Source organism: Corapipo altera, unplaced genomic scaffold (assembly GCF_003945725.1).
Source record: "Corapipo altera isolate COAL_440 unplaced genomic scaffold, ASM394572v1 0, whole genome shotgun sequence".
NCBI classification, from domain to species: Eukaryota; Metazoa; Chordata; class Aves; order Passeriformes; family Pipridae; genus Corapipo; species Corapipo altera.
Genome location: NW_020884872.1, coordinates 54,008,487 through 54,031,662, shown reverse-complemented (window position 1 = coordinate 54,031,662; position 23,176 = coordinate 54,008,487). Strand labels below are relative to the sequence as shown.

Sequence of the window (23,176 nt, the reverse complement as noted above, 5' to 3'; positions counted from 1 at the left end):
GAAGAACCTCAGATATGATTCAATTTCACTGGTTTTTAGATAAATCTGAGCCTAAAACAAAGCAAGGCTTGCTTCCTGCTTACACAGTAACATTAGGACCACAGAAGAAACCATCCTTAAAACATGTACAATCTACACATAAAAGGTGATGGTAATCATTCCAGACACATAGAAAATAGGTCTGTGAATGAAAAAAAACCAGCAATAAAACCTGAAGGACAAGGAGGCACCAACATGGTATTTTGGTGCCTCATTTTAAGAAATATAATGATCAGCACCTAGACCAACTATCTTTACTACTTTATCATCTCACTGTCTGTTTTAGTTGCAAGAACTTTTATCAGTTTCTCTCTTCGCTAACTACAGATAAATTTTATAAAACCTGCAGAGTAACTTAGTACCATTTTTTGCCTTTGTTTTCTTTCATACATATTAAAATAAACTATTTTGTATGTTTAAATAAAAGAAACCCCATGCAATGTTTTCTGGTTTATATTGAAAAGTCCAAATGTTAAACACAAAATACAACTGGCTAACAAAACTCAAAAATGGAAGCTGTATTGTGACTGTAAGCTTTTAAATCAGCTTTTGTGGTTGGCCAGGACTGAAACTAAATTTCACTGAGTCCAATACACTAGCTTTAAAAAAATGAATGTGTACTTGGCCTACCTCTGATCTTGATGATGGTAATTTAGGTTTAATTTTGGTTATAATTGTGTATCAAGAACAGTTTTTTTCAGAAACAACTTGGTTTATGTTTGAAAGCAAAAAGAAAGATTGTGTCACTGAGCAAGGCTTTGCTTTCATCAGTAATTACAGAAAAAAAACCCCAACAAGTTATTTTTATCACTTTTCTCATGGTCACTGTGATGTGATCCACCTTTAACATGCCCCCTTCAGTCAATGGGGAATGCTAAATGATATCCAAACACTCCCATTCATCTGCCCAACAGAGACTTTAAAGGTGTGTCCAGTCTTTTTGTTAAACAGTTTTTGATGACTTCACACTGAACTTTGACTTATGTTTAAACCGAAAAAGCATTCCTTCAAGGGGCTCAGTATTCTGGGCTGAGCACATTTAAAACACTGCTTAAAGCTCCAGTTCAACTGGCTAGTCAGTACTCCCCAGGCATAATAGATTTTTTTTTCTCCTGAAAGTGAAGCCTGTTCGTGCAAGAAACACAGCTTGCTTGAGAGCTAGTCTGAGTTTGTGAAATGAACTCCCCCCGAGAATAAAGAATCACCACAAATCTTCCAATTTGAGTCACCTTTGATTTCTCTTCAACAACATATAATAATGTAACAAATACATTTAAAAAAAAAAAAGTGCTAAGTTACACTGCACACACAATTCTGCCCCAAGGAAAAGATGAAAGAAAGAACATTTTGTGACAGATGCTAATCGTGTTTGCTCATGTAGTACTGAAAGGTGTTTGGATACTACAGGAAGGGGGTGGGGGAAGTGCAGTCAGAACCAACAGAGAAGAGAATAGCCACACCATCAGTCATGTCCTGACATGCTCTGTAGAACTGTTTCCCTGTCCCAGTGCAATACTCTGTGCTTTATCAGGAACACAGTCTCTTTGCCATCTACACAAGCTCCTAAACCTCACAACGTTACAATAAACCCCGTAAATGTTCACCATAATTCTCAAAAAAAAAAAAAAAAAAGGAATGTAAAGTAATACTGACAGCACAGAGAGCTATCAATATCTCAGTGTTAAACATGAAGTGCCATAAATTTCTGCACGTGCTAATATGAAAATATAGTTTTCAAGCTCTGTTTCCTAGTCCCCAGTACATTTCTGAAGTTTTTTAGTTTATCCATTCCTGTTTCCAGACAGGTGAATACCATATTGGACATCTGTTCAGATGTAAATCTTTTTAATGCTCTTGATGGGTTTTCAAAACCATGTAATTTGTAAAACTTTCAGATACCCATTTCTATTCAACAGTAGATTACTAATCCTCTGCCAGAAAACTGTTCCTGAAATGCAGTCTCTATTCTCCACTCTAACTTGCCTTGTGCTGACAGTTACATGATTTTACCACAAGCAACATCTGTGTACTCCTCATCCAACTTCAAGCATGAAACAAGGGAAGAGACCAATTGACTTTATTTGGTTGATAAATGAAACTAAAGACAGCATGCCAATACTGTGTGTCTTGCAAAATGATCACGAAGCAGCTCCGCATATTGAACAAACTGACAGTAAAACTTTATGCTGGATGCTTTATTGTGTCACACATGTTTTCATTTAACAAAGCATCTATCACAATTGACCTTGTAATCTTAACACATTTCTCAAAGTGATAGTGTTATTTGTACATTTTGGACCAAAGTTTTTACCAAATAGTCAACTCAGGCACTGAGATAAATGTGAACTTTCCAAAAATTCAAAATGTCAAAACTGGTCTCTAGTAATAAAAATGAAGTCCCTGCAAAAAATAAAAGTGAGACCATGACAAAAGACATTTCATTTTATACAAGACAAAGAATTATCATCAGTAGGTTATTATCAGGCAGCCTAAAAAATCTGGAAGAAAGAGCACTATGAAAGCAATTTATGGCAGGTAATCAATAAATTCAGTTTATTGCAGCATTTATACAATCAGTACTCTCTACTACTACAATGCGTTCCCCTTTGGAGATGATACTTTCCTCCTACCAGGATACTTTACCTCCTCTTGCTAGGTTGTCCTTAGTGCACACTAGTCTTACCCCATTCTCAGAGTGCCTCAGAAAAAAAAGTAGTACATAAGCTAGTCTCACAAGTCATCTCACTACTGGGGACTGGATAGCCTTTAAGATCTTGTCCTCTTGCAAAGGGAATGACTGGCATTACAGAATAAAGGAGTACAAAACAAAGATGGAGAGAAGGTGCTGCCCACCTACCCTCCCCACTTCTGGCAAAGCTGGCCAGACAAGCATTCATCAGAAAGTTATCTTTCTCTGAGCCAAAATCTCTCTGGCAGCTTTCCATGGGCCCTGCTGCTTTCCATGGGATTTGTCATGGGTAAATCGCAGTAAACAAAATGCTGCACACTCCAAGGAAAACTGAACTCGTAGGCATCACAAATTACTACAGACAGGTGGAAATTGCATGGCAGATGCAGCTACATGTGTAAAGTCTGAAGGGATTCTTGAGTTCAAGTAAACTCTCATGAGAATCAATACAACTCCTGTGCCTCATTTGCTATGAGGCAAAATGCAGAGTATTTAATGTAGCATCTGCACTTCTGGTTTCAGGGCACTAAAGTAACACTTCAGTATATATGTATTTATTGGACAGGGGCAGCTGGGAATCCTGAGAGATGAGCAAATGGCAAGCCAGAAGTGTTGGTGTACAGTTAGTCTTCAATGGGGGCAATATTGTAAAACATTGGAGTGAGCAAGCATATGAAGAAGATAGTTATATTACTGCAGCTGTTTAAATTGCTATATTTAGTTTTAGGCTGCAGCCAGACATTCATCAAAGAAATAATTCAGGTGGTATTAGAAGCTATTATACCTTGGTTACTTGTTTCTGCTCTTCTGCTGGAGGCTGCCATTCCTCTAGTAATGTAAATGAACAGAACTTGTGAGCCTCTTTCATGTACTCCAGCACAAATTATCCAGCTTAGAGTAAAACCTCTTCATCAACAAGTTAAGGTAACTCAGGTAACTGGGCACTATGCTGAAGCACAGAGTTCTGTTGTCTCTTGTGAGGCTTCAGCCTTTAGCAGAGGTTAAGTACTGAACAGCTGCAGGACAATGACATATTAAACCACCACAGCTGCTTCTGTGAGGATTGTCTGAGAGGGCCTCAATGTTCACTTACTGAGATGCATACACAGGGTAGGTCATGCATATGCTAACTGCTACAGCACGCTTACAGATTTCAGAAGAAAAAGAATACTGTAGTGATGTGATTCAGATGCCAAAGCAGTGACAACTAGTGCAATTTAAGATGGTTATGGAAACCAGACATCAGTGCAGGCTGGCTTTGGGACCTATGGAAAACCTGCATTGTTGTAAAGGGACAGCTAGAGGCCAGAAAGCTACATCTTGGTTCTACCCGACCTGGATTATTGCAAGACATAGACATTTAGGCAACTAATTCTTAAAACACTTTGCCTGATTATAAAGACTGAGTATACATTTTTTAAATTAAAATTCAGGAAAAGATTTTTTTTTTAATTCTTCTTTTTCTCTCATAAGATCAATGGTAAATTTAATATTACTATTCAGCAAGGACAGAATAAGGTTAACACCGGGTACTTTTTCAAATCATACCCTTCCATTCTGGAACACAGTATACAGGCTAGATTCTGCAGCTATAGGTGTAAACATATCTGCAGTCCTATCTGTAAGATATCTGTAAGAGCCCTTATGCTACTAAGTATATTGCCATTGCTATTTCCTAATTCCCACAAGCATCATTGTTCCTTCCTCTGTTGAAAACAGTCTTTCAAACACTTCTTACCCACTACCAGCAGATCTCAATCAGCTTGCTGGAAAGGTGCCTCAGCAAGTGGCACTTCCTTTATAGATGACTTCTACTTTGAACCACTTTATTAGACAACAGGTACTGCCAGTCAGAAAATACACACTCAAATGCCAGTCATAAGCTGGCTAGTGTGTGCAGTATTAGAAAAGGGTGCTGCACAGCTCCTGGACATAGAGGCTCAGTCTTGTGATGACATCTACTGGCTAACCACAATGGCACTAACCCACCTGTAGGGAAGCTCATTCCAAAATTTTCCATTCCTGAACATTTTAGGTACATCATCTAAACTCAGAAACGAGAGGTTAAAACAAAAAGGAAAATAAGGGCATATTGAGAGACTCTATCTCTGCTGTTGATGCTTATTCTGACTATGTTATCTTGCCTTCTCTAATAGAAGAGAAATGCAAAATAGACATATGATGATCTGTATTTGGAATGTATTGTAAGCAAAAATTTTCTCTACTGTAGCAGTTTTCCATTTTTTTTTCTTTTTTGTAAGCATGAACACTTTCTAAAGTGTCTGTGGTTTTCCCCTTTTTGAGGGGCAAAAAGGACTGTCATCGTTTTACCCCAGCCAGCAGCCAAGCCCCACACAGTTGCTCACTTACTTCCCCACCGGTAGGATCGGGGAGAGAATTGGAAGGGTAAAACCCAGAAAAGCCATGGGTTGAGAAAAAGACAATTTAACATGGAAAGCAAAAGCCGTGCACACAAAGCAAAACAAGGATTGATCTCTGCTTCCCATGGGCAGGCAAATGTTCGGCCATCTCCAGCAGAGCAGGGCCCCATCACACATAACCCTTACTGGGAAGACAAACACCACCACTCCAAACATACCCATCTCCTTCTTTCTTCCCACCAAACTGATATACTGTGCATGGCGTCAAATGCACAATGTCCCTTTGGTCAGTTTGGGTCACCTGTCCTGGTTGTGTCTCCTCTCAACCTCCTACACACTCCTAACTTCCTTGCCAGCATGGCAGTACAAAAAGAAGAAAAGGCCTTGGCTCTGTACAAGCACTGCTCAGCAATAACAAAAACAACCCTGTCTTCAGCACAAATCCAAAACATAGCCCCATACTAGCCACTGTGAAGAAAATTAACTATTCCCCAGACAAACCCAGCATATCAATCAAGGTGTAAAATACAAACAAAATGACATAAAAGAAAAAAAGCTAAGGTTTTTTCTAATGCTCTCATTTCTACTTGGAGTTAATTAACTTCAGAGGAGCAGCAGAAGAATGCCACTCAAGGATAAATCAAACCTCCCTTTTAAAATGCACATATTAAACTTTCCAAAAAGCATAATTTCTTACAGCTGTATGATTATTTACTCCTTTGACATAGCATTCACATTATAACTGCTTTCACTCCATTCAAGTCAGTTTAGGCTAAGTGAAAATGGACAAAACTGAAGGCACTCCATAATGACACTCTAGGACAAAGGCATTGCGCTACACTTAAGGGAGTTAGAATGGACTTCCCTGCCAAGGTAGCCAGATCAAGGTAAAAGCATTAACCTGCCAGATTTAGCAGATTTTGTACATAAGCAAGTCTCCATCTAAAGATAACTCTAGAGTCCTAACTTGCTGGAAAAGTATTTAACTAAAGGGTGAAGTTTGCTATTAGCAGTCTGGTATACCTGTGCATAATAAAGTTCAGAAAATTAAATCTCACACACACATTTTCATTTATTTAAAGTACTTTTACATTTTTTTATCACAACATAAATGCTAAGATTAAAGATTCAGCCCACTAACTAATCAATATTCCTGCTTTTCAACAATGACCTTTTAAAGGCTTAAGGTAGAAGATATCCCTGGGTAACATGAAAGGTATTTCAACAAACTATGTCACATGAACACGAGCATTGCCAGAAGCCAGCTATTACGCTGGAAGCACCATTCAGTGGTCATTCAGTCAGTTTGTATAATTTCTTTTTTCTTTTCTTCCCTCTAGGTAGGACCAATTATTGGACACAGATCTGAGAGCACATAGGCATCTCTCTCTGAGGTCAGGAAACAACTACTTAATGTATCCTGCTTTCAACTTTGCTAATGAAAGGGTAACTCCTAGGTTAAAAATTATCTTTCAAGGTTTATCTACTTTATGCTAGAAAGGGCAGGAGAAAAAAAAAAAAGAGTCACTTGAATTCCTAGCTTGTATGTTTAACCTAGGTGTGTGAAGTGAAATTGCAGTAATCACAAAACATCTGTCAGTTTGCTAACAAATATTTTTGATGCATATGCTAATGCCATCATCTAGGAAAAAAAAAACCTATTAATGTTAATGTGGCTGCTAAGAGGATTTAAGTGTAATTTTTTTTTTATAAAACAAAAAGCTTTCATATAATTTCTGTTTACAAGATTTATTATACATTTCTGACTCTGAGGAAAAAAAAAGGTGGCCATGCTCAGTTTTTTAAAAATCAGATTATTATCTCCTTCATTTTACACAGTTGCCTAAAAATCTGCCATGAATATAGTAAACATCCCATACCATATTCTGAACACAGCACAGTACTGTAAGCTTAAAGTTTCCTTTTTTAGTGGCCACAGATATACACACCAAACAAAACAAAACATGGGGAGAGGGAGAGTTAATACAAAAATGTATTAGTAATGTGCCCAATCTGGTGCAAAACCAATGCAACGTCTTATAATGCAGCCTCAGTTTAGGAGGTTGTTAGGAGATTCTTGGCTATTTAGGGAGGTGTCAGTTAGAGAGCACAGAACTTATCAAGTGAGCAGAAAATCCCATTCCACGATGCCCAGGGCTGAGCCTGTACATTGAACACCTGCAGAACCATACACTGGCTCTTTTTCTGCTTCACAGCACTGTGTCCCAGAATTTGGCTTTTTTTGTCATGGCAAGAGAGAGGTTGTTAAGTTACACAGACACAAGGATACAACCTACAATTGAGCCATGATCAACAGAGTCTTGCTAATATGCATGCTTTCTAGCAACAGCTCAGTGCCACAGCCCAGCTTTTATCATAGGACTCAGCATGTCCCTTCAAGTGACATGACAGAGACCATTGGCAAACAGCGTATTAGGCTGTGAGCAGGAACCTCGAGCACTCCACATACCCTGGAGCTTTGCAGATATTAACCCTCTGCCAGTTCCTCAAACCACTCCTGGATTCCAAATAAAATGAGAATTCCTTTGCGAGGCCTGCCAGTAATAAACAGCATAGATGTGTTCATCACAGCCCTTAAGAGTTCCACTAAACACATCAAATGCGTATTTCTGACGCATTTCCTTGGGGCAGTCCTGTGCAGGAGTACAAAGGTGAGGTTTCCCTGCCTCACTACCACGTGTGCTCCAGTAAACTACTGTTCTGCAGATTTCCTACACACTGCTCACCCCATTTCGTTCATCTTTTCTGAACTCCTCTTTGTAGCTCATCTGTTTGTAATGGCCACTGCTGTTTCTCCTGCTAGCTAACAAATTAAAGCTTTGCAGCCTACAGCCCATCATAACAGATCTCATCTGTTTTTATTTCTATAGCCCATATCTGTATTGGCCACTCCACAATTTTTATGTATACAAATTTTTAATAAAATTCCATTACACCAAAGGCATGGTACAGAAGCCTAGTCAGAATGTAAGGCATGGCCCAAGAAACCTCAGGAATATCATGCTAAATTTTACAATCATTACTTTTGGTGGGGTTTTTCTCCCATGGGGATTACACTGGATTGGATAATTAATTACACACATCCAGCAAGTCCAAGAAAATCTCAAAAAGCTAGTCTCTTTTTTTAACAATTGTGATGTAGTTATTAGCCATATTCTAAAATTTTATTCTCAGATGCAACAGGATGTTCTAGGATATATATTTTAAAGGTGACAACGAAGGCAGAAATCTGTCATATAAATATCATGCTTCAGTTTCTTAAAGGTCTGTTTTAAGTCAACAGAGAGAAAAGGTAGGACTTGCCTCATCCCAAAACAGATATCGAAACTAAATCTAAGTTAAATGAAACAAATCCCTTCCTTGAAAGACCATTCTAAGATGTTGTAGGCTAAATAAGGACAATGAAAAGAAAACAGAAGGTTTTTTCCTACCAGTGTGAACTGCGACAGAGAGACTAAGGGTTATACCCAAGATTACCAGCCAGCTGAGACGACTGATAAACTGAATAGAGATTTCAATCTCAGCCTGGTCTAGTGCCTTTCTCCAACCCCCTATTTTCTCCTCAAGCACAGCAGATAAAGATCTTCTGAAGTGAAGACAGAGGGAGATAAGAAGAGAGGTTTACAAAAAAAATATTTGTATGTGTGTCTCTGTGACCACACTTAGACCACACAGGTTAAGTTATTTTTAATTTCAATTAATTAAAGTAGAATCAGTTTTCAATTAAAATGAAAAATGCATTTTTAAATGCCTCCTTAATCAGGTCACTGAAAATGCAAAGGACACATGTAACTGTATACACTCTTGTGACAAAAGACCAGTCTGCTGAAACTTCTCTCACCACAAGAAAAATCAGATGGCATAAACTTTTAAAACTTTGGACTGGGTTTTTGTAAATTTTGAAGTGCAGTTCCAGTAATATAGAATTACACTTAACTCTATATTACCCAGGGTTAAGGTTAAGGGGCCTGGGAAAACCCAGAAAATGGAAAATATAATAACAAGGGAATTATGAGACATGTCGGGGAGGATGATGTGCAGATAGGCAAGCAACTCTGTAGGGCATCAGGTCAAGTCTAGCACAGGGTGGAAACAATTAGTCGAGCCCACAAATAACTGTGAATTTTCTTAAATAATCAGTCCTGGATTCCTCTCTGAAGTTCTTCTTTACCAGATAAAATTTTCAAAAACATCTGAATAAGTCAAGAGCCACTATTTTTTGGTGAAACTTTACATGCATCTCCAGTACAAAGGGACTAATAAAACAGCACCAAAATCTCCAGTTAAACAGCAAGGTGTCAATTCCACTTCATGAGGCTCAGAGGTGACAAGTCCAGCAGAGATGACTGATTCAGTCACAGAATTCAACTGGTACGAAGATAACAAAATAATTTGTCGTTCTAGGACAACTCTGTCTTACAAGGCGTTGCACTATTCCCAGACTTTAAATCTACTTTCACATTTAACTTTCTCCCCTACTGATTTAATAATTTCATTGCAGCAATTCTCATTTTACCATTTTATTTGCTAGCAAAACTTGTTGAGCTTTTTTTCTTTGTGAGTTGTTCATTATATGGACATGAGATGGGAAAGGAAACAAGAAGATTTTATTCTAAATTTTCATGAATTATCATAATTTCTTCTAATCCCATAAAACCAAAAGCACCTAAATGGCCAAGTGTTTAATAGCATCACATATCTCCATTGCAGTAACTTCACTTCCTCCTGCTATGCAAGCACATGGAAGCATAACGCTTTCCTTATTTTGTTTGCTTGCTTGGAAGGAGCCTTTGTGATGACAAAGATATTTTCCTAACCCTATGTAATGGCCACAGAAAACAGTATGCAGTTGCCTTTGCAAAAAACAAAGCTCCAGGCCTCATGCTCTGGGTCTGAAGCCTATGCCAAAGAACACAGCACCCAAAACCACCAGGCAAACCTCCAATTCCATACAGAACGTCTATGTTTTACTTAATAATAACAATCTCATCAGCCACAGCCACATCTCTTGGCAGCCTAATGCAAACTAGCATTCACAGCAGATTCTCAAAAAGCTTCTATGAGATCTACTTCCATATGTACAATTCCTAGTTATCACAGTTTATTTGTTGCAGGGACACCTAATACTGTACTTGCTTGGTACAACACAAACAAAAGGACATTCTGGGGGAACTACTCTGGTTAAGTAGCCATCCCTCTGATTACACACAAAATTTAAATCTCTTCAGAAAGAGGTATGTGACTGAATAGGAATAGTCAAGAACTGATGCAGTGTGAAATTGGTCAGAATGAGACTGGTCAGAGTATCAGTATTACAATTTGCATTAGAAGCTCAGCTCCCCATGCAGAGAACCTGCAGCCATTGCTTCATACAGTATCTATCCCCACTTTGTGGTGTCTGCTCCCAAACTATGTGCTCATCTTGCTAAAACTTATTCCACCTCCTGAAGCTCCTGTACCACCGAATTTCTAGGCCTTTCTGGCTAAAGCAGTCACTGGAGTTTGTTGGGTACTGGTACAACTTTGCGAAAAACACCATCCCAGAACAACTCAGCTCAGTGAGGCCATAAGAACCTATACCTGTGTTTCAGAGAAGCCATCTGCAAGTTCAACACTGGCAGTCTCGGCCATGGATGGCTGCGTGCTGTGAGTTGACTCCAGCCCTGCAATGTGCACACTCACAAGCAGACCTGGATCACTTGCAGACTGAGATCTGCTCTAAGACCTAGGTCACAGTGCAGTGGTAACATACCTTCAGGGAGTTTTAATGGCCAGTCTGCACCTTAGGAAAATCTTCCATTTGACTTAATGAAAACCCCACTAATTTAATCTAATGAAGGACTTAATGATAAACCAAACACATATATAATCCTAGATTCTTACAAAGTGTGGTATATTTCTGATGATGGAAGTAGGAGGTAAAGCACATTTTCAGTCATATAATAGATAGATCTGCTGCAAAGACTCCACAGAAAGACCTTTCTCCTTTTAAAGTAAAACTTTCAAGAGCACATTTCTGCCTGAGAGGATAGATCTCTCATTAAAATACATAAGGAGAAACAAAAGACATATAAAAAGTAACCAAATCGTAAAGAGTGACATTTCACCCTCATATTCCAAAGTAAGCCCCCACGTTTAGAGAAAAGAATTTCCAGCTTAGCACACATTGTAAGTTAAGAGACATAACTTAAAGCTCCAGCTGGCAAAGAAGGAGCAGCACAAAAAGACAAATTACATAGAAATTATTGCATGAGATTCACTTCCTGTTTTGATTACTGTAATTCTGTAGGCTTTCTAAATCATGACCTTTTTTTCTGCAGTACCACAGAAAGCACCACAATTTCATATTACTCCAGGGAAAATTCCTTCTATTACTTAAATTATCATGGCTGGGCTTTGTGAACGAAGATTTGGGAGGGCTCTACCCACGTTTGTTGCAAGCGTGTTGATGGCTAAAAAGGCCAATACAAGATAGGTATGTCTGATTGCAAAAGGTACAGCAGAAAGACTCCTTAGGTGGTATATTCTGCAAGGCATGGTTCTTTCTGCATTGTCTTTTCTCCTCAAGGGATCCTGCGTGCTTTCTCAAAAGCATCAGCAGCGTTATAGATGGTGTGCTGCCAGGCCCCCTGACTGGAGGCCAGAGTAGACCAGTTATGTTGATCAATATGGCCAAGGCTGAGATGTTGTTTCAGGGAGTCCTTGTATCTTCTTTTTGGGGCTCCTCTCTTGCAGCAGCCGGTGTCAAGTTCACCATAAAGCAGGATCTTAGGGAGGCGGTGGTCCTTCATCCTGGAGACGTGCCCTTAAATTAACTTCATAACAAATTAAACCTCCATTTTTTTTCTAAGTGGTTTCTGGATGTATGGCACTTTCTTTCAGTCTCTATTTCTCTATTAATATCCTGCTTTACCTTTGTTTTTTCCCTACAATTCTTCAAGGTTTTTCTCATGTAGTTGCATCTACATCAACACATCATCCCATTTTCTCCAAACCACTGGCTCACAGTTTTCTTATTTTATGCTGCATGTTACTCCTTCTTGTACTGCCCCTTCATATCCACAATTCTATCTGGCAATCACTATGTCCAAATTTCAATTCTCTCTCAACAAAGCCTTCCACAATTGCCTACATGTTAGCATGTGAGATATAAATACATTTTCACATATCCTTCATTTGATATGACAGATAGAGGTAATACAAATATTTCTGTAATAAAACAAATTCCTAGCACTGTAATGACCATATTATCCTTTAAATTAATATTTCTTTAAAGTGCAAAAGTCTGACTACATCTACATCAAGCCCAGAGACCAAAGAAGGCTGACTTAAGAACAACCATTTCATAGGTGAACCTGAACTTATATTTATTGTTACAACTATATATTTTTTAATCTAGTTTAAAATTGACTTTTTCTGTGTATGCTTATTAAAAGACAGCATTGCTTTCCTAACATGTTATTCATGTTCTGTATTGTACCAACACACAGATGTCCATAACTGCAGTGAATGATACAGAAACAGTACAATTAAGAATGTGATTAATTCAGTGGCAACTAGAATGTCAGTGTGGTATTTTAAATCTGTTTGCAATCAGGATAGGTTTCTAGGCAGCTTTTACTTATTTGGACAGGTCAAACACACCAACATATACTTCAAATGAGGGGTGAATAAAAAGTATTAATGAAGTGCATGATACTGTACATTCTGATGTAAATCTTGATCTCATGACCATATCTGACAGGAAAGCCCTGGCAAATTTTGCCATAGCAGCTTTAAGACGCTACCCTCCACAGCTGTTCTCCCCTTTCTACATTACTGGCAGACATCTAGCAGTGTTAGTAATGCAGAGTATTTGTCCCTGCCCTAAAACACACAGTCTCAGTTCAGCATCTTAGCTTGCACTGCTACAGAGCTGGACTAACACTGGAGCTACTAAAATATGCATACCACTCTGTTGACTCTGTAAAAAGGTAGCTACCTCTGGCAGAAAGGGGATTTAGTAACATATTAAACCACCACACCTGTTTTCACAGTAAATGACAGTCAAAACTTGTTTTTTCAAACGTGGTCAGTACTACAGCAATCCTCTCACTATCTTCAAGAAGAGCTTAGGGACAAAATTTGTGACAAGTAGCATCAGCAAGCTTAGATATATCTGTTTGAAGGCAAAAATGTTAGATTTTTATTCAGAAAAGATGATATATTTAGACCCTTGCCCTCACACAGGTTCCTTTGCCTTGCCAATGTCCTAGTCTGTGCACTGGAGCAGAACACTCCCATACTGCAAAGGAACGGTAGTTTCCACATCATACCCTACCTGAGCACAGAGAAAGGGAGTGTAGCCCTATCCCAGCTTTTGGTACCATACATTGGCCCTGTGCATCACAATCCAGATAAGCAATTGCAGCACAAACAAATACAAGGCACCCAGCATTAAACTAGTTAAATAAAAAACATATATGGCAGTGGCAATGCAGAACTTGGCATGAACAACTGCTCCTAGGACTGCAGACTGCTTTTGCAGATCAAGCTGAACCCCAAGCTGTCATGTCTACAGTGTTATAAGTACCTGGTCCAGATGGTAAAGTCAGTTCAGGTACCTCTCTACAGTCATTATTCTGCCTTACAACTAGCCTGCTGTGATTTACACACAGCATTGATCAAGAATAGAGGATTTTGGTGTGCTTTGATACAGACCAGAACCACTGTGAATATTCAAAATAGTTTTAGAAGTCAGCTTGCCATATCACCTTCTCTTAAAAGATCACATTTTATTTCCATGCAAAACCAACCAGATTAACTGCAACATTGGCATAATATTTTCAGATACTCTGTTCAACAAAATCATCTCTATTAAGCCATAAAATAGCTTATTACTACACTATATGGAAAATTTGAAATACTTCATCACAGTTGCATATGAAAATTTAAAGTACAGTGAACTTCTGTACGGTATGATATTATGATAGATTTAAAAAAATGAAACATCTAGCACAAACACAAAAAAAGACATTTGGCATGCATGTGCATGCACTGTCTCTAAACAGAGACATCTTCAGAAAAAAATCTCCAGAGGCAATTTCCTTTGTTACGCAAAAGAGATAGTAAAATGTCTAAGCTGGCATCTCTACAGACACTGCATGTCTGAACAAACATGCTGCAATTTCTTGTTTTATTATAGCAATATCTCTGGCTATTGTCTGGACCTGTCTCTCTAACTTCCCCTGAAGTCCGTGCAAGGAGAGAAAGGCCTCTTCAGTGAAAACTCCAAGCAGAAGCTGAGTACTTGTAGCTGCTTTTTGAAGAAACCCTTCTCTCCTGGGCAGAGGCCCGGAAATGTGGGCTCCTGACTTCATCCCCAGCACCAGAAAGCCACTGGATCAGCACAAGGTGAGAGACTACCTTGTCTGGACATGCACACCACCAATAATTATTGACACAATGTTTCAAAGCAATAGAGAACATGTATGAATGACCTTTTCCCTAAAAATTAAGAGGACACACTTTCTTTTTTTTTTTTCCTTAAGACACGAAAACTTTGAACCTACTTTTGAAAAATCCTGTGATGATCCGGTTCTCCACCAGCTCTTACTCAATTTTGGGTGATATGGTTTAGGCATTACAGTGGCAGCATTTGGTTGATGGTTTGATTTGGTGATTTAAAGGTCTCTTCCAACCCTGATGATTTTACAATTCTATGAAATACTGAAGCTTTTGCCTAATGACTTGGTTCACCACTCCTTGTATGTTTTGCCATCTTGAAAGGAGATTATTTTGATGATGTATTCTTTGCATGAGTGCCAAATTCAACTTCTTAATCAATATTTTGTGTAAGGGATGCCATTTATTGTAGTAGAACACAAGAAGTAGCCAGGTGGGTCTTTCTATTGCACAAGTTTTATAGAACTATAATTCCAATACATGATAAATGATTTCAATAATCTAACTGCACATCTCCTAAAACATGCAAACCATCATCTTGTGTAATGTACTTAAGATGTTTAACCCCATTCTGGTCTATTGATAATCGACTTGCAGGACAATGTTCCTTCCACAAGAACAGTTAAGCTACATTTTCATCACTTGTTACCTCAAATCCAAGTTAAATCTTTCACCGGCATTGGTGCAACATTCTAAAGAAAATAGAAGAATTTCCTTTATTGAACAATTAAAATTATTTAAACATTTAATAAAAATTATTAGAATAGTATGAATTAGAACACATAAAAGTTTTTCTATTTTATAATGTGTGTAACGCTATACATAATATTTTCATTATGTACAGATTCAGATTTTTTTTCATAAATATCACAGTGTAGCACAGATATGTATATAATTTTCCATCTTATTTTTTCTATTAATTATTTTCTTCTTTTTAATATTTATAAGATTATTACAAAATATATAATCTCACAAAATACAACAGCTCAACACTACAATTGGGGAAACTCCATTCCTCTCATCTCCTCTAGTCCTTCCATTCCTAGATGTGAGGTCTCCCTGCTGCTCATCCTCGCCTGACTGGTAAACCAATTCAATACCCTACCACTCACTTAGCCTAAAAATCTACTGGCTTTCAGCCACAGCAGTTAGTTGAATCAACCTAGGATGCCATAAGCTAGTGTAGGATGAGATAGCAAAGGATGAGGGAGGGAGAGTGGGCTCTCTTGGTAGCAGCAAGTCATCAATTCAGAGTTGACTGTATCACTGAAATATGTTTTAAGGGAGGAACTCAACTGCTCTAAACTCTGTAAATAGATGATGGAGAGAATTAAGTAACTCCAGAGGGCTACCTGGCCTGCATAAGTCCTGAAAGGTCCTCTAGAGGTACCTACATTTCCTAAATAAAGCTCTGGAGGTATCTGGAGGTATCACATTTAGTGGCATGGATTTATGGATTCCCTCTCCCCCTCCTACTCACCTCTGATAAATAGCATCTCATTCATTAATCTAAATTAAAAATTAGGGATGGAATTAATTCCAGTTGTAAAGCAGTACAATTTTATCATATTTTAGACACTTTTAGCATATCCTTTCATACCTCTTACATGATTTTTGGATGTCCCTCAATGTTAGTTAAATTGAAAGAAAAATTAACACTTTCAAGCTAACCTCCAACTCTGATTCTTCTAATTTTACCAGTCATTATGAATACAAGCACCTATGCTCCAGCCCTTAATAGAGATACAAAGAGGGAAGAGAGGAAGCAAAAGCTTGCAGCTGCTTTGCCATGAACCAAGGTATTAAGCGGTAATAAATCTTGTGAACTGCCAACACAGCCTTTTATGGGATTTCCCCAGAATCCTACTATGAGATGGGCTTTCTAATTACAGTTGCTAGTTTCTAATCATGCTCCATTTCCATGTTGACTATGGAGACCAGATTCTAGCCATATCTCAGCTATCAGTGATTCACACTAATTTGGAAATTCTTCTTGCATATAAAATTTGTAAGCCACTCACATTCCTGGTAGTTTGCATACTAGTCTTGGTTCTTCACAGATGAATGAAGTAACAGGGAATTAATTTCCTTCTTACTGCCACAAGACCTGGGTTTATTTAGATTGATACATGATAGTATGAACATAAACAGCATCCTGGGCTTCATTAGGGTGTCCTGCCAGCAAGCTGAAGTATGGGATCATTCCCTTCTACTCAGCACTGGTGAGACACACATGGAGTGCTAGACCCAGTTCTGAGAGCCCCAATACACAAGAGACATGGACATAATGGAGCAAGTCCAGCAAAAGGCCACAAAGGTGATTAAGGAACTGGGAGCACCTAACTTACAAGGAGAGATTGAGAGCTAGGATTATGCAGCCTGGAGAAGAGGAGGCTGAGGTGGAAAAGTAAACAGAGCATATGAGTACCTGATGGGAAGGTGTAATGAGGAGAGAGAGTCAGGCTCTTCTCAGAGGTGCCCAGTGACCACACAAGAAACAATGGAGACAAACTGAATTTCAAGACGCGTCCAAACATGAGAAGAACACTTCTTTACTGTAAGACTGTTCAAGGAGTGGATCAGATTATCCAGAGAGGTTGTGGAAGTCTCCAGCCCAGCAGATACTTAAAACCTGACTGGGCTTATTCATGGACAATCCACTCTAATTGATGCTGCTCTGTGTAGAGGTATCAGACTATATGATCTCCAGAGATGGCTTCAAATCATTGTTATTCCAAGATTCTATGGTTTGCATGAAGTCACATACCAAGTGTGAAGAATTAGGAATAAAAACCATTTTAACAACTTCATTTCAAAGCTATCCCTTCTCCACTTAGAGACACAAACAGAATTGGAAAGTACTAGATTCTTTTCTAATCATATTATTTATTTTGCTCCTGAAAGCTAAGAATATTCAGAATATTCAATATAATGTCTGCATTTAACTTCTCAGCTAATATTTTCATTGCATTTCTTGTACCCACATAGACATAAACATACACAACCAGAACACTCTATACTCACAAAAGTATTTAGAAAAATGTAGTTAAATATTTATAAAAAAGTGTTTCCAGTATTTTGGTTTCAATTTTGTAATCTTCAGTGCTCAACTCCCTATTTTCTCTAATCACTTGGTGTATTAAAGGATTATATGTAATAGATAAAAATATTACTTGCATCTCTAAGCATTATATTTTATCTGAATCACAACTTCTTGGTATTTCACTCCTCAAAAATTATCTCTGTATTCTTTCTCAACTATTTAGATAAAAGGAATGGTCACTGCAAATGAAAGCGGTTTGTCAAATTTACAGTGAAAAAACCCCCACAATCTTACTTTTAGTAACTCCTTCAACTCATTAAAACTCTTCTCAGTATCTACTGCATACGCTGCAGTAATTAAGTTTATACAGAAATAAAGTGGAACCACTACCATCTCCAAGCATCAGAAAAAGTGAAATACAGAACTTGAATTTTGGTTTTATAAATAACATATATCTAAATTTTAAACAAATGCACTGAAATTACTGCATAAACATATTAAGTAAAAATAATTTAGAAGACACATTAAATTAACTGTACAGTCCTCAGCCTTTAAGAAACAGACACTTCTGGTATGCTCTGAAACTCAGAGCACACTGTGATAGAAACACTATGAATGTGAAAAGAACTGCAGAGTTTACTTAGCTAGGGAAAGACTACAGAATTTCAGCATGTCTAGTTTTAATTTACCAGTGTCAAAAGCAGACAAGCCTGCATGTCTGCTTTTAGCTCCATCTAATTTTATTCCTCTTTTTAAATGGGATTTCAATTATTAGGCCCAATTCCGTTTGTTTGTTTGTTTTGTTTGTTTTTTTAGTGTGATTCAACTGTACATGGCAGTTATGGAACTGTGTGCATAGATGCAATATTTTTTTCTAACTTCAGCAATGACCAAGATGTACCATGACATCATGGAGGATTTCTCAGTTTACATCTTCTTCATTAACTAAACAAACAGTATGTTTGATCACTAGTTTTAGTTTATCCTTATAAATTCAAGGCTTTAAAAAACACTTAATGACTTAATTGTAAAATGTGTAAACCAGTGTTCTTTAATTTATTTATACATTTATTTATTTATTTCTCCTTGAATAAGATAAAAGTCTATTAGGATAGAAGAAGGAAGTTTACAGAACCTGGAAAAAGGGACAAACCACTTGGGAGGAATACAGAAACATCATCAGAGTATGAAGGGATGTTATGAGAAAGGCTAAGGTCTATTTGGAATTAGATCTGTCAAGGGATGTCAAGGACAACAAGAAGGGTTTTTTCAAGTACAGCAGTAGCAAATGGAAGCCTATGAAAAAGGTGGGCTTGTTGCTGAATAGGTGGGTGCTGTGGTAACAAAGGATACAGAGAAGGCAGAATTCTTTACTTCAGTCTTTACTGCTGAGGCCAGCCTTCAGGAATCCCAGACTGGAGGCAAGAGACAAAGTCTGGAGAAAGGAAGACTTTCTCTTGGTCAAGTAGGATTGGGTTAGAGAGCATTTAGGCAAAACTAACACCCACAAATTCATGGGCCCCAATGGGATGCATCCATAAGTGCCGACGGAACTGGTAGATATTATTGCTAAGCCACTCTTCATCATCTTGGAAAGGTCATGGAGAATAGGAGAGGTGCCTGAAGACTGGAGGAAAGAATGCCACTCCAGTCTTCAAAAAGGGCAAGAAGGAGGGTCCTGGAAACTACAGACCACTCAGTCTCACCTATATCCCTGGGAAGGTGATGGAACAACTCATCCTGGATGTCATCTCTAAGCAAGTGAAGGAAAAGGTTATCAGGAGTAGTCAACACGAATTCATCAAGGAGAAATCATGCTTGATCTAATTGCCTTCTATGATGGGACAACTGGCTGGATAGATGAGGGGAGAGCACTGGATATTGTCTACTTTGACTTCAGCAAGGTTGTTGGCAACATTTCCCATAACATATCCATGCATAAGCTTAGAAAGCGTGGGGTGGATGTGAACAGTGAGATGGATTGAGAACTGGCTGAACGGCAGGTCACAGAGGGTTGTGATCCATGGTGCAGAGTCTAGTTGGACACCTGTAGATAGGAGTATTCCCCAGGGGTCAGTACTGTCTCAGTCTCATTCAAATTGCTCACCAGTCACCTGGAAGAGGGTCATGTACCCTCAGCAAGTTTGTTGATGATACAAAACTGGTAGGAGTGGCTGACACACCAGAAGGCTGTGCTGCCAGCCAGTGAGGGCTGAACAAACTAGGCAGTTGGGCAGGGAGGAACCTAACGAAGTTCAACAAAGGTAAGTGCAGGGTCCTGCAGCTGGGGAGGAATAACCCCATGCACCAGTAGAGGCTGGGGGCTGACCTGTTGGAAAGCAGGTCTCCAGAGAAGTAACTGGAAGTCGTCATAGACAAGCTGTTAACCATGAGCCTACAGTGTACCCTTGTGGCCAAGAAGGCCCTGGGCTGCATTAGGAAGAGCATGGGTAGCAAGTTGAGGGAGGTGACCCTGCCCTTCTACTCTGTCCTAGGAGTACTCCTGGAGTATTGTGTACAGTTCTGAGCTCTTCAGATCAAGAAAGACAAGGAACTACTGGAGAGAGGGACTTCATAGCAGAGATTACAAAGATGATTTAGAGGACTGGAGCATCCCTCTTATGAGGAAAGACTGAGGGAGTTGGGCCTGTTTAGCCTGAAGAAGAGATGACAGAGAGTGGATCTTAATAATGCTTAAAAATATCTTAAGGATGGATGTCAAGAGGATAGGGACAGACTCTTTTCAGTGGTGTGCAGCAACAGGACAAGGGGCAACTTTTTATCCAAATTCAGCTGATATTTTAGAAACTGTTTTGAAATGTTATTTTTTGCAATCTGCACCCACAAATAAAACTGGTGAAGAGCAGGATTCACCTTTTTCATATTTAGATTAATAATGTTTTTCTAGTTTTACCAGACCCTCCCTACCATAAATGGAGAAATGAGCACCTCAGGAGAGTAATTCAACTAATCTGTTATCTTATTTCTTAGATTAAGGTGAATCAATCTTGCTTAAATTAACAACTCCATTAACTATAAAAGGATCCCAAAACTACCACTAGGATTTGGAACAATACATTTGGACATCTTTGTTAAAACAAAGGACTCCCATCCTTTTTATTTTCCTCTCGAATTTGAAAGAGCAAAATTTGTCTGTACATTGAGAATATTTTTTTGTTGTTAAAATGTAATAAATGAGCAGAAAACTAAAACATATTGACTCTTTAGACTTTCCATTTAAAATACCAAAAACTAAAACTGCCCAGAGAAGTTTGCTACAAGCTCCCTCCAAACTTGGTTAAATCTTAAGAAAAATTAAGAAACTACTACGAATACATGACAGTGTACCTGTGCTATCTTGATCTAGCCAGCACTCAAACATTAGCATTAATGGATTGTAATGTGGGTTTTAGCAATGCTTGTTATTTATTTAGCATGTATATCCAGAAGGTATATAAAGGTTGTGCTCGGATTAAAATACGTTAGAATTCATGCCGTGGCTTCTGCTATGCTAAGATACGCAGCTAACTTGAAGTAAAACAAATATGTTAGCACGCACAATTAATCATGCCTTTGTTCCTCCTGTGTATCCTACTCTATGCCATTTAGCACGTGGTCTTGTATTTTGAAATGAAGCTGAACAACACTGCCCAAAGGGGAATTCTCAGAGGGAATGTATTTATGAAGGGGAACATAAATTATTTTTTTTTAACCTTAGCAAGGAATAAGGTAAGGACTACTAAACTGCATAATAAGTAATCAAAAGGATTTTAAAAGAAGCCCAGAGAAAGAGCAACTTTAAAAAAAACCAAACAACAAAAAACAAACCAGGAAAAAAATCTGCATTTACTCATGGACACCACTTTGCACTAAAAGTCCACCCTATATACTTCATTTTAGTTTTACTCCTTAAGCTTGTGTTTATCAGCTCCTTGACAATTTCTTATCAGTTCTACACTAGAAAGGTGGGTTGGGCCTGAGAGCTGTATTTTGAGATACTATGATCAGTAAGAACTAAAAGCTGACCTAAAAAGTATTCTGTAGAAGTGTGAAAATATCTCTTGACCATCTTACCCCTCCAAATAGTTCTTTTTTTCTCAAAATGGCAGTCTTTCCTATGCAGAAGATTTGTGTATTTTTTATATACCCTAGAACTGACTGCTATTTGAAATGCTATCTCCTCTCAGTGTAGCTAGCTGACTGGATAACAGCGTCTATAAGCAATGGCCAGGGTAAAGAACTATTTATGCAAAGTTAAGCACTGAAGGAGGAATACCTGCTTTTCTTCAGGTAGAAAGCCAGTTCAGGCATGTCAAGAATCCAAAGTTCAAGACTTAACTGTGAACCATGCTACTCACCAATGAAACCTCAGCGCTACATGGGGAAAAATAGGAGTGAAGTAGGAAAAAAAGCAGCCCTTTAGAATATATATATAAACTCGAAGAAGCTAGCTGGCTTAAGGGCTAGAGACAATCCACTATATATGTATATATAGTCCCCTTTTATAGTAGACTAGAAAACATTTAGCTTACAGACCATCAGTTCAAGTTAGAATAGTTAAGCAAAAGCGAAATAACTATGCATGGACCACTGGAGGGCTGTAGGAGTGCGACGTTACGTGACCTAATCACAGAAAGTCATCCGTATCCCTGCATTAGGTATCATGTGACAGCACATCTATAGAGAAGCCAGCAGCATGATGAACATGACATCTCTCTCTGATCTGCTGAACTCTTCCAAGCAACACGCTGCTCAGGCAGAACACATGTTGGATAACCTTTGTGGGAATAATTTTGCTGAGAAGGGGGTCGAAATCTGGCTAGTCTGGTTCTAATTGTATTTACACAAGAATGGAGTTATTTCACTTCATTATGTCAGAGCAAACCTAATCTAGCTAAGAAGAACAGAATAAACACTGGAATTGTATTAAAAATACTGCACCTACATTTATATAAAATATTATTTAAGAAAATCTGGCACATTCTGACGTTTTGAACATAAAAAAATAAATAAAAGTTGGCAAATTTCAGGTTTTTAAATTGTTAAATGCAAAAGGTTGTTTAAAAATTCAGCAAGACTGGTGAAATTTGTTAGGTTTCACTGTTCTTTTAGGTTGTTTTTTTAAGTGCTTCTTACTTTTAGGATTTCTTGTAAAAACTTCCCTGAGGTGAAAAATGTTAAGATAACATTAAGATTAACAAGATACACTTTACAAGAATGTAGGTGGGTGGGAGAGGAATATGATTCTATGTTGAAATGCTAAACAAATAATAACTAGTGACTATATGAAAAGCCATAACAATCCACAGATTTTGAGGTCTGCACCATTCAGCTTTCATTTTATCTTCTTTGAATTCTTGGCTTCTCAGCTGTGAGATTTAAAGGTCCTTCTATGACTTTCATAATAGCACTTCTTAGTTTCCTGAAGGATCTTGGAGAGGGGTCAAGGAGGAGTAAGGATTGCTTCTTAGATATACAATTTGGAAGAATGGCACTGATAAGAATTTTCTGCAAATTATATTTTCTCTTTTCAGTTTTTTCTTACTAATCTTCCAGGAG

At 38.2% G+C, this 23,176-nt stretch overlaps 1 protein-coding gene across 1 annotated transcript in view; it reads right to left on the bottom strand.

Annotated features, from left to right (window-relative positions):
- FREM2 (FRAS1 related extracellular matrix protein 2) overlaps positions 1–23,176 on the bottom strand; it is a 125,619-nt gene that overhangs the window by 79,180 nt on the left and 23,263 nt on the right. The gene's annotated exons all lie outside the window — the stretch shown is intronic.